Genomic DNA, 12795 nt, shown 5'->3' with positions numbered 1-12795 from the left:
GTAGACATGTCTACTCTATTGCTAATATCTCTAGGGTTTGGTACCTGTGTGCGGCGCGGCGATTTATTTATGTACGTATAGTCTTTACAATGTCATTTGGAACGGCGAAAAAAGTCTTTGAAAAAAACGTGCTGCTGTTCGCCGGGCCGCTTTTTGTCAAAGGTTTCGCCGCTGCGGTCTCCTTTGAATTTTTTTTCTCCGTGTCAACTTACTTCGTAAAGACTATTTATATCACAATTGGCACGCGGCTCGCAGGTCAATGGTCAAAAGAATAAAAGAAACTTTATTTTAGCGGTTTTCTTTATAGATAAGAATAGGATTGGGAAGGGAATTTTTTTGCTACTTCACCATCACTATATATAAATCCTTTTCATTTCAAAATGTTCATTTAATTTTGAATCAACATACAATAAGACTGGTCATAAACACAATCAAGTGCAAGCAAGTCTAAGATGATATTGGAAATTAGTGACAAGGTGTTGCTGTTGAGTATCATTTAAATCAGAGCTGTGGTAAGTACCAAAGCTCTTAACTAGATTTATGAACGAATGAAATGTTGTACAAGGTGTTTTCTAATTATATATAAAAACTGGGCATATTTTTAAACTAATAATTCGTTTTTAAGATAAGTATAGAATGTATGAAAATTCAAAATTTTTTTTCATTTTCAAATTTTCATACAAAATTATAGGTTACCAACCGGGGGAGTTTATGAAAATTTTAATGTTTACCCAGATTTTGAAAGAGCGCTACGAATCATTATTCATTTTAAATAATTTGCTCTAACTTTTTCAACAGGAATGGGGATTTCTTATGAATAACCAATATTCTTACACTTCACGTAAAAAGAGTATTAACAATGGTAGGTACTTTTTAGAGGCCATTTCGATGAATTTCAAAATTTCTGAAGAATTCCTATTCATTTTATTTGCATCTGTGAGCCATGATATACTTATCGTTCTTCTTACCTTTTACCTTTAGATGTCGTCCTCGTCCAAAAACAGAAAGTCTAAAAATACCAAATCTCAAAACAAGCATTGAAAAAGTATTTTGGAAAACCGGAGAAAAGTGAGCCCGAATAAAAAGATTTGAATCAAATCGCGGAGTTTGATTACTACCAGTACTAGTGGGACAAACAATAAATCAATAGATTTCACACCCGATGAAAGTAATAAAGCTGTAAGATAATCATCAAGCAGTCCCATTCTCAGTGAAGCCGAATGTGAAGATGAGAGCAAAAAGGAAGGGGGCTCTGCTCAAGTAGCACTAGATGATCCAGGTACTTGGCCTAACATTTTGACAAAAAAATATATTGATTTATTGGTAGAACACGGTCCCAAACAAGTCAAATTTCCGATTGATGAGAGTAGCAGAAAATTTAGCTGTTCATATTATAACAAAACTTTAGTGAACGCGGATAAAATGAATCGCGCGTGGCTATGCTATTCCATAAAACTAAATTAACTTTTTTATTTTTTGTTTTGCATGTAAATTGTTTAGTAGAGAATGTTCAACACAACTTGTAAGTACTTGCTTTTCTGATTGGCGTGATTGTTCGGATTACCTCAATAAGCACAATAAGCACTCTAAAACACGTTAACTCCATAAGATCGTGGTGTTAAAAATTGTACTACAGCAATCATTCTTTCGATGATAGCGCGCCATCATTGAAAGAATGAATGCTGTAGTACAATTTTTAGCCAGTCAAAATTTAGCATTCAGAGGAACTAGTACGGAGTTGTATCATAGAGATATTGGTAATTTTTTGAAGGCAGAGATGTTGGCCAAATTTGATCCAGTTATTTCAAACCTTAATAATATCAGTACATACAAAGATAAAAAACACGTATTCCACACTACTTAGGGCGGCAATTTCAAAATGAAGTAATTCATATTTTAGCCGAATCTATTCGTAATGAGATAACACGCATTGTCAAAAAAGCCAAATAGTACACTATAATTCTCGACTCTACGCCCGATATTAGTCATACAGAACAAATAACGTTTGTAATTAAATGTGTAAACACTACTGATGGTAAAAGTAAAATAGATATTTTAGAATTTTTTCTACGATTTTTTCCAGTAACTAATACCACTGGAGAAAGTCTGTGCAATTTTCTATTATAGAAGCTATTACCTAGTCTGCAGCTCGAAGTTAAAGATATACGTGGTTAGAGCTACAACAATGGATCGAACATGAAGGAGAAAAATAAAGGGGCTTCAGAAACGGATTCTCGATATCGATCCTAGAGCATTATACATGCCGTGTGCGGTTCACACCTTAAACGTTGTCGTTACTGCCGCTGCCAGCTCCAGAGGTGAAATTTCTGGATTTTTTGATATGGTACAAGAGGTATATAATTTTTATTTCTGCGTCCCCATATCGATGGGATTTACTAAAAGAATACGTGAAAAGTCTAACTTTGAAACCATTAAGTGAAACAAGGTGGGAAAATCGTATCAATGCTATTAGACCTCTAAAGCAAGACCCCAAAAACATTATTACCGCATTAAATGCTTTAATTGAAGATTTCACGAGAGACAAAAAATGGTGCAAAATCAATAATTAAAAATCTTGAATCATTCAAATTTTTGTGTTCAATTTTGATTTGACATAGTTTTTTATGAAGAATTAATGTTTAGAGTAAAATACTTAAAAATCCTAAATTTAACATCGCGGAATGCATTGAAGGCTTAGATAATTTAAATAGTTATTTTCCTAACAAGTGCGGAAAGTGATACTTTCCCGCACGCGACTGCAGTTGTCCCGAACGACGCGGAGCGGAGTTCGGGCAAGCGGTCAAGTGCGGGAAAGACACTTTACGCATAAGTTAGGAACATTATTTTTTATACGACCGTATATACATAAAAGTATACCAACCCATTTTTCAAAAATTATTTTATTTCAACAAACATAATAATATACAAAATTTTAACTAAAAACTATTAATTATTATAAATATTAATATTGAAAACACAATTTGTTGAATTCTGTAGACTAGTAAGAATTGCCGGCCCAGTGGAGTTATTTGGTTTCAACTGGAAGGTAGATGACGTCGGTGAAGATGGCATCGGTTGCAGGTCGCATAAAGATGACGATGACGGTGACGGCAACGGTTTTAAGTCATTTGTAGTACAGAGAAACTTTTTACCATCGAATAGCGGGACCATAATGTATTAGATTTCAAAACCTTACTTAGGTCTGAAAAATACGCCAGAAATACCTCTTCCTTATAAGTTTTGGCCCCTTTCTCCTTACACCATGTAACAAAATGGTCGTATTGCTTCTCATACTTTAGTCTGGATTTGGCAGGTAACAGCTCGGAATTAGCTTCATTTGCAGCCTTCAAAACGGCTTCGGGAAGTTATTCGTCAGATGAATCCATTAATATTATTGTATCGGATTCGGTTTAATGTGGTTTAATTTAAAAGAAGATTGTTCTTATTCGGTCACTTCCAAGACGTTTTGAACAACTTTGACGTTTTAGTAACAATTACACGCTTGGGTTGTCATAGCAACTGATATCAAACCAGTTTTGATATTTGTTTCTCCTTTGAAGAATGTCACTTTCCAGCACTAGTGCGGGAATGTGACACTTTATGTCACTTTCCCGCACTAGTGCGGGAAAGTGACACTTTCAAAACTAAAATGCGTGCGGGAAAGTGGGTTAAAACGCACGGTCGTAGAAAAAAAATATTTTGTTTCTCAAAGTTCAGACGATAATTTTAAAATATTTGTCTAATTAGCCACAACACTTGCTAGAGATTTAGGTAATGATCCTGAATTTCCAAGTTCGAGGCTCAGAAAAAAGGTCTGTTTATTTGATTACGCAGTCATGAACCCCTTTTAAATCCCTTCCAGCAATTCAAGCTTCTTTCTATTTTGCAATTCTTGATCACGCGATCTCGGTAAATGAAAGATTTACATTATTAGCTAAGTGCTTTTCAATATTCTGCTTTCTGTATGAGTTTCACAATATTTCTAGTGATGAGTTCATGAGAGCCTACATGGACTTACATATTAAGTTACAGGTACAGGAGGAAGGAAGTATCGTGAAAGATATAGACGGTATACAACTGTTTAATGAAATAACTTCATTCAAAGATATCAGGTAAGAAACAGCCAATTGAGGTATTAGAAATCATAGTCAAAAATGATCTCATTTTCTGTTTTCCTAATTATGCTCTAACAATAAGAATTTTTTAACCTTACCTGTTTCTGTGGCTTCAGGAGAAAGAAGTTTCAGCAAATTAAAAATTATTAAAAATAATATGACACAAGAAAGGCTTTCAGATTTGGCCATCATCTCTATTGAATCCAAAATCTGTGAAAAAATAGATTTTACGGTTTTAACTCAGAAAGGTTATTTTATAATTAGGTAATTATAATGATTAGGTACCTAGTCTGTAGACTGTAGAACAACTGATTTATATACTTTTCGTTGAGTGTTGAATTGGTACTTTTTTTATGTTAAGGTGATATTTTTGTTTGTTTTTTATTTTGATAAAGTATTTTGTTGATCTTAACTTATTTTTATAAGTTGTCCAAAAAAATAAAGTTTTCAAATTATATTTGCATTTCTACTCATGATTCACTTCTTACACTTATTTCACACACAACGATTGTGACATACGAATACGATAAAAATAAAACATAAAAATCCATTTTTTCCTAAAAACTTAAAAATGACAAAACTGCAGCCTATCAATTTAAAGGCATTTGACCTTGAACAAAAAAAAATTTCGCCAGCGACGCTTTCCTTACTCGCCCTCCCATGGAACAAAGCACTGAGTATGTCCAAAATCGTTGTGTTGCATGTATGTCTGAGTAGGGTTAATAATAAGAGCTAACTGAAATTCTTACAGTGGAAAAAATTTCTTGAAACCATATTAATGATTTTGCTTTCTTCTGATACCCATGTCATCTATTTAAAAGTTGTTTAAACCATAATAATGGTTGTACCAAAATTAACGCAATTTTGTATATGCCGTCTTTCAAGCACTAAAGTTTAGACAACACTAAAAAAACAAATCGACAGCTGACAATTTAGGGGTAGTAAAAACGGAGCGTTACACGATAGAACAACGTGTCTTCATTATTGAACAATATTTTAAAAATAATGGAAGCTTAGCGGCCGCAGTTCGAGAATTTTATACAAAATATAGTGTTTAGAATAGTGTTTGAAGTTCGTCAACTGTGAAAAGATAAATTAACAAATTCCGGGAGACAGGATCCGTTTGAGATGCCAAACACACTGGTCGTTCAAAAACAAGTTCAAATATCAATATCGAAGCAGTGCGTGAAAGTAAATTTCAATAAGCTCTTTACAACGTATATTCACTAAAGTTCTGCGTCTTCATGCTTACAAAATTTAATCAATATAACAACTGAAGCCTAATGACCGTGCACCGCGAAGAGATTTTGTTGAATGTATTATTGAGTAGCAACAAATGGATGCTGATTTTTCGAGCAGAATCATCCTAAGCGACGAAGCACGTTTTCATCTTGAAGAGTATATAATAGCCAAAATTGCCGCTTTGCTATTCTAAGATGTGATTGTCGTAAAATAAATACATCCACAACGTGTCACAGTTTGGTGTGCATTTAGGGCTGGAGGTATAATTGGACCATATTTTTTTCAAAATGAGGCTGGTCAAGCAGTGACTGTAACTAGTGCTCGATATGACATGATGTCACAGTCTTTTTGTCGGATGATATTGAAGTAGCTAATATGTAGTGCTAATAAAACGGTGCCACATGCCAGACAGCCCATGAATAAAAAAAATTACTGCATGAGATATTTCCAGGTTGCGTACTGTCTCAGAATTGGCCTCCTGATTTAACACCATTGGATATTTTTATGAGGTTATTTGAAATCATAGATCTTCATTAACAAGCCTACAACCCCGCGTGCATTAAAGAGGACATACAATGTTACGTCAACGAAATTCAACCACATTTATGCAGAAAGGTCATGGAAAATTTCGACAAATGAGTGTGTAAAGCCATGGAGGTCCGATGTTTATTCCATAAATAAACCTATCCTATATACTTTATGATTTACTGAAAAAAAAATACAATCATAAAACTGAAAACTATGTTTTCTATTTAATTAAAATCTTGCATTAATGATGGGACATTCAAAGGATTTCGAGATCGATAGCCCAAATATCTATTAGAAAACCCGAAGCTATATGTACTAGTTTAAATAGAACTACAAAGACAGAGTTTTTTGACAATCCAACGAAGGTTTATACTAAATTAACGGAAATATGATTTATAATTTAGATGAAACTGATATAACAACTGTACATAATCCTTCGAATATATAAGCTAAGAGGTGTGTTTTTATTAAAATATGTTGTAGCATTAATGCAGCTGGAACTATTTTGCCCATATTTATTTTGTTTCTCCTTCAAAATGCACGTGGTATTAGGCTCTCCTCCAGGAACTGGTGGCAGTGCTAGCAAATCCGAATGAATGAAATCCGAAATATTTATGCAAGTTTTGAGACATTTCACAAAACATAATGTAGTAAAGAAAACCTGTAATATTATTTTTAGACGACGCCATCTTAGAATTGTTCGTTCTGTATTCATTTATATACCGAAAGTTGCGCTTTGAGTGTTCCATGTAGTGAAAGTAACAGTTCCGAACTGCAAAACACTTTCGGGGCACTCTGGAGTAGATTACTTTACTTCCTTAAATGTGACCCTAGCCACTTCAATGTTGACAGTTGACAGTTTCACTTCGATGATTTTGCATAAACTTGAATTTTTATTTTCTGAAATTATTTATATTATTATAAAAATGAATGATGATGAGAAAGAAAGCATTGCATTAAGTATATATTTTCTTTCCTCGGTGTAATTGAAATAGTTTTGGATCTTATGCGTCGTCTAAAAAATGTTGAGTACGCCGCGGTTGAAATACTACTTTGTTGGACTCGTTTGTTGCTCGCCTCGCTTCGCTCGTCTCGCAATTTCCAGACTCGTCCATCAAAGTAGCACTTTCAGCCCTTGGCATACACAAAACTATTATAAGTAGCCATCAGTCACAGATACAAATCGAAACCTTGAATATTGTTGACAAAATGGAATCACTATAGTTACCTTTCCAACACAATACAGTCTTTAATTAGATCTGTTTCTAAATCTTTAAAGCTTGAATGGATGTTAAGTAATCCTAGAAAAACTATTTCAATTTGCAAGTTTCGACATTACATCTTATTTGAGGCCAATCTCGACAGGAAATATTAACGAATTAGAACTTACGGGAATTTGGCATCTAGACCGCAACGTATTTAATGATCATGATTCTTATTTACCTCCACGTCTACTGATTTGTAGACGTGGAGTACCATCAACTTCTAACACATTGTTGCTTCTTTCCTCCAATTCTGAAAAATTGTTGCCTCTTATAACAACTTCCAAAGAATTGTCACCCATTCCATCAACATCAAAATTTATGCGAGAAATTGAAATAACCAAATATATGGTTTTTTATTATCCCTTACTAAACATTTTTTTCTCATGAAATTTGGCGAAAACTCACTTTTCTATGTCCCAAACATAATGAAATTTATTTGATCTGGAATATTTATGTTTGCGCCTTATTTTGACTTAATATCGAAAAGCATCTTAATTTTAAATCGAATATTCTCTCATCAATAGTGAGCTTTTTGTTCGTTGAAATCTTTACTTTCTGATTGCGTGAAAAGTATTATCATCACCATGGTAAATTTTTTCAGAAAAGACAAAAAACCAAAAAAAAAATAGTCTCCGAATACTTTTTTCATCAATATATAAAATTTTTAGTTAATTATTAAAATTTTAGACTTATGTTATGTTATGAATTACTTATGTTTATCAATGTAACATGGAATCACACGTTTTTTGTGTAATTAAGAACTGAAAAATAATGTTCACTCCCCGTATAAAATTCGGTAAACAACTAACAAACCGTCAGTCCACGTGGACCCATCATCTCCACTGTTTACCAATGAAAACATCGAATCGTAAACATAAATGCATTTCTATTGGACAAAGTCGTATGCATACAATTTTTTCGAAATATTCCTGCCAGAAACTTTGCGATAACCATTGACTTGGCTTGGTGAGATTTATTTAATTTACTAGGGTAAATAATTTTTCCATTTATCGAGTAGTCACGAGAAGGGGTTGCTGTGGATCATTCACAAAACCGAAAAACATGTCAAGAAAAACTGAAATCAGTTCACAAAACTACTTAAGATTTTATAAGTAGGACAATTTATAGTTTATATAACGAGAACAGGGTTGCGACATTAGAAGTAATACAGCAAAAGGTAGCAGATTGTCCAGAACACAATTATACCAATTTAGATACATTGCGTCAAGTTTCGTCGGCATTATAATAGTACATACTGAAAGCAAAGACGGTTTCGTGTCTAATGCTTCATTAATATCTGATTAAAAAATTAAAAATAGTGCAGCTGATTATCATGAAGATATGACAGCAGAATTATTTAGAAAGTGGTTTATAATGAACAGCTTTGACCTAACATTCCACCACAGTCAGTAATCGTTATGGAGAACGTTTCCTACCACGCCGGCAACTCCTTAAGATACCAAATAGTAGTAGTAGCAAAGCTCAAATTTCAACATTTAAGTCTGAAAAAAATATTCCTATTCCTGTTAGCGATCGTAAGAAAGTCCCAACAAACAAAGAATTGCTTACTGTTATTAAAGTTCTACAGTTAGAGAAAATTTATTATATTGCCAAGCTGTGCAAAGAACAGGGTCGCGATATTAGAAGTAGTACAGCAAAAGGTAGCAGATTATTCAGAATACAATTACAACAGTTTAAAAACATTGTTTCAAGTTTTGTCGGCATTTGGTTTTAACCACAAAAAATCTATTCGAATAGACGGATAGATTATTTGCGTCAGATAATAGACTACTGAAGTTCTAATATACGAATGGGGTACAAAAAGAGCTCATTTCACGTCTGGTACCTTGTTTAAACCAAACTCCTCTACAGGCAGATACATTTTACTTGTTTATTTACGTTTTACTAGTCCGGACACGTGTTGCTCCCCAGCAGTGACTATGTGGATAATTATAGCTTCGTTATAAAATCAATCAATACTTATGTTGTCAAAGGTATACAAAAAGTATCGGGGCACGGTCAAAAAATCAGCCATCATTTCTACATTGTTCATAATACAATAGACTATGTAATTTCAAAATATTTCCTTCCAAACAACATTGGATGTGCGTCGACCCTTTGGTTTAATCTCTACCTTGACATTTTTGAACGATTTCCCACGTGATAGGGTTACATACAACTCTGTAGCTATATTAGAACCTGAGATATAGATCTTTGAATGTAGAAAAATTGCCAAAAACCTACAAAAATCCATAACTCCACATTGAATGTCCGCGCCTAGCTCCTCTCCAACTCAACCGATTTAAGTGTTCAAAAACTCAAAAGAAGAAGGTGTTTCAGCGGGTATTCTTAAACCAAAACGTACTCTGTAGCTATATTAGAACCTGAGATATAGATCTTTGAATGTAGAAAAATTGCCAAAAACCTACAAAAATCCATAACTCCACATTGAATGTCCGCGCCTAGCTCCTCTCTAACTCAACCGATTTAAGTGTTCAAAATTTCAAAAGAAAGAAGGTTTTTCAGCGAGTGTTCTTAAACCAAAACGAGGTCTCTATCTTGAATAAAACCTGAGATATTGAGGATAAAACGTGTGTATGTAAAAAATTCCCATAAGTGATGTACAGGGGAAAATCGCATTTGAGTATAACTTGAGAATGGTGAAAATTAGATGAAATCCGATGGTTGATGGCTGATCTGTGCATCAATACCTTTCATTGAAAAAAAAATTAAGCAAATCGGTTGGGTAGAACGCCTGAATGGACTCGGAATGGAAATCATCAATTTTTTTAATATATAAGCTAATTTAATATTCAGTTGTAGCGAGTTAACGAGGTATAATAATGATTTTTAAAAGTACATATAAAAACAATTAATTTATAAAATGAGGACGCCTTTGGTAGATCAAACAAAATTGTCGGCAAGGGTTTTTATAATCTGCAGTTGATACTGGAAGACTTAACAAAGACAAAACTTACCAACACTTGGTGGCTTTGAACTAACCGTGATGTGTACCTAGAAATAATAGATATAAAATAACTCCGACCGAAGTATCTGTTTTAAACGATATTCACGATATCCACTTCGACGATATTTGCAGCACGCATTCTGTCAATTCTGTATCAAACGACATAAGGTTACATCGCTGTTCCAGAAGAACAATGACGTAACTGTAAAATTTTGAGTAATTGAGTTTTATTGCTTAATGGTGTCACGAAGCCATAACGTGTACGGTGGAACAACGACCTAATTGTTTTTCGACTCTTGGCCGCTAGAGATAGTTGTGTCGTTGTTGAAACATCGGCTGTTTGCCCCTTCTAGTCAGAAGAACATCGCTGCAAGTGGCAGTTGAGGAAGGAAGTTAATATGACGAAGGAATCGGGGCCAGTATACGTACCTGATCCAACATGTTTCGTTGATCAGAAATGCGAAAAAAGGGGAAACCTCTTCAAGTTAGGGAATTGGGCTATGAAGATTTCATAGACTTTAAAAAATTGTATAATGAAATGACACTAAACATTTCTAAGGATTCTAACAGAAATACTTTTAAATTATCGGTGAAAGTATTATGATTTGAAAAAGGAGCTGACAAGTTTTTGTTTAAATACAGCTATAAGCAAATCTACTGGTTACATTCAAACCAGCTAGGGATAGGCGATCAGGCGTTCAGGCAGGACAAACTAAGAATATTTGTTTGAATCCTGCATTTGCAAGTAAAATCACTCTGCATGACAAAAAAAAATTAATGAGATTGGTGATAGCAACATGATTCCCCACTATTATAAAACGTTTTATCAAGCTCTGTAAATTCATATGTGTTTTGTTATTTTTTGTTTAGGGGGACTAATAAATTATTTATAAGGTTATTTTTATCTATTTTATGTTAATGTTTCAATGTTAAGCAATGATAATTTAAAATGTAATGTTTTTTTTCTTTATACCCTGGTTCTACCTATTATATGTATGCATTTTTGAACAAACAACGAATATAATGTTAACAGTTACACACCATAAAGTAAAAAGAAATTTTGAAGGCATAATTGATTAAAAATTGAAAATTAGGGTTAAATATTAATATTGTTTACTTCCAATTCTGTCAGTATGAAAGTAAAGAATATGTACTATATATTGACATTTGTCAATATTCTCAGTCACTTGATTTATTTTCACAATAAGTATTTCAAATATTTTTTTTTCTTTTTGGTCTCCTGTAAAATTTCAGTTTTAGTAGTTGTGTCATTGTTCTTTTAGAACAGCGACATGAAACAAGTTAAATTATCCAAACCGCTAAGATTAGATACTAGTAATTAAGTATTTTCAAAATATTCCAATTTTCCGCGCCATTTTTTAATTTTTTTCTTTTATAAGAACCTACTCCTGAAAATAACAAACACAAAAAAAAGAATTAGCGAAGTCGGTCCATTAACGCCTGAGGGCGTGACCAAGGAAAATTCATTTTTATTATTTATATGAATAAAAAGAGAAATCTCCTAACGATGAAAAAGACCGGAGCGATTCGAATTCATAATTCTATTTTATAAATTGTCATATGCTGTTTTTATGAATTGAATAATTTAATTTCAATATCTAGAACAAAAGATTTCTAATTATTGAAGCAAGTGGTGTGTGTGTGTGTGTATTAGTTTTGTGTCATATTTATATACGTCAATGTTAAATAATATTTTGGCAAAGTCAAAATATAGTTTTGAATAATTGTGCTACAATTTCTTGGATCTTTTTCTCTGTCACAATATTCCATAATTTATTTGTAAATGATCAATATCTATAAATTCTCTTTTCTTTGTATTCTTATAATCGTTTTCCATAGATCATTTTATTTGACGATTATATACTTTACATTTTATATCAAAATTGCTGAAGAGAAGTTCGTACACAAAATTAGTTTTTTTCGAAATTGACAGTAAAATGGAACATTAATGTCAATTGATCGATAGAAATCGCCACTTTTAGGTACCAAAGCACAAGTAACTGAACTGCTATCCGTTTCATGTTTGACAGCAGTCGATTATACGTAAATCAGCTTATTTATAACCTTTTAACATTACGAATAATTTCAACTGTTCTATTAATTAATATAAATAAATGAAAAGAAATAAGATTTACATGCCGATTTTAAAAGCAATTATCATTACGAGGGCTGCTACTTGAGTTTTGAGACATGGCAACACTGATGTGAATATGTCAAATCTGACATTGCCATCATGAAGTTTGACAAATTGAAGTTTGACAAATCAAAAAATAAAATTAAATCGCGAACTTTTTCGTACGATAATTTTCTATGACTTTCGACGTGGATTGAACCAACAGCCGTGTACCATTCAACTCGCTCCGACTTTTGTTGAAGAAGCACCATCTCCATCTACCGTTTTTCGCTGGTTTTCCGAATTCAATTATGGTCTCACTTCGCTACGGGATGAATTTTGTGAAGGTCGTCCAAAATCGGCTGTTGTGCCAGAAAACATCGATGCTGTGCATAAACTGATACTGCAAGATCGTCATATGACATACTGTGATATTGAGGCATACTTGAACATTAGTTACAATCGCATACATTCAATATTGCATGAATATTCAACTGTCAAAAAAAACCTCGTGTCGATTGGTGCAAATAAATGCTGAAAACA

The sequence above is a fragment of the Diorhabda carinulata genome, chromosome 6 (genome assembly GCF_026250575.1).
Source record: "Diorhabda carinulata isolate Delta chromosome 6, icDioCari1.1, whole genome shotgun sequence".
Lineage (NCBI taxonomy): Eukaryota > Metazoa > Arthropoda > Insecta > Coleoptera > Chrysomelidae > Diorhabda > Diorhabda carinulata.
This window is presented reverse-complemented; position numbering follows the sequence as displayed.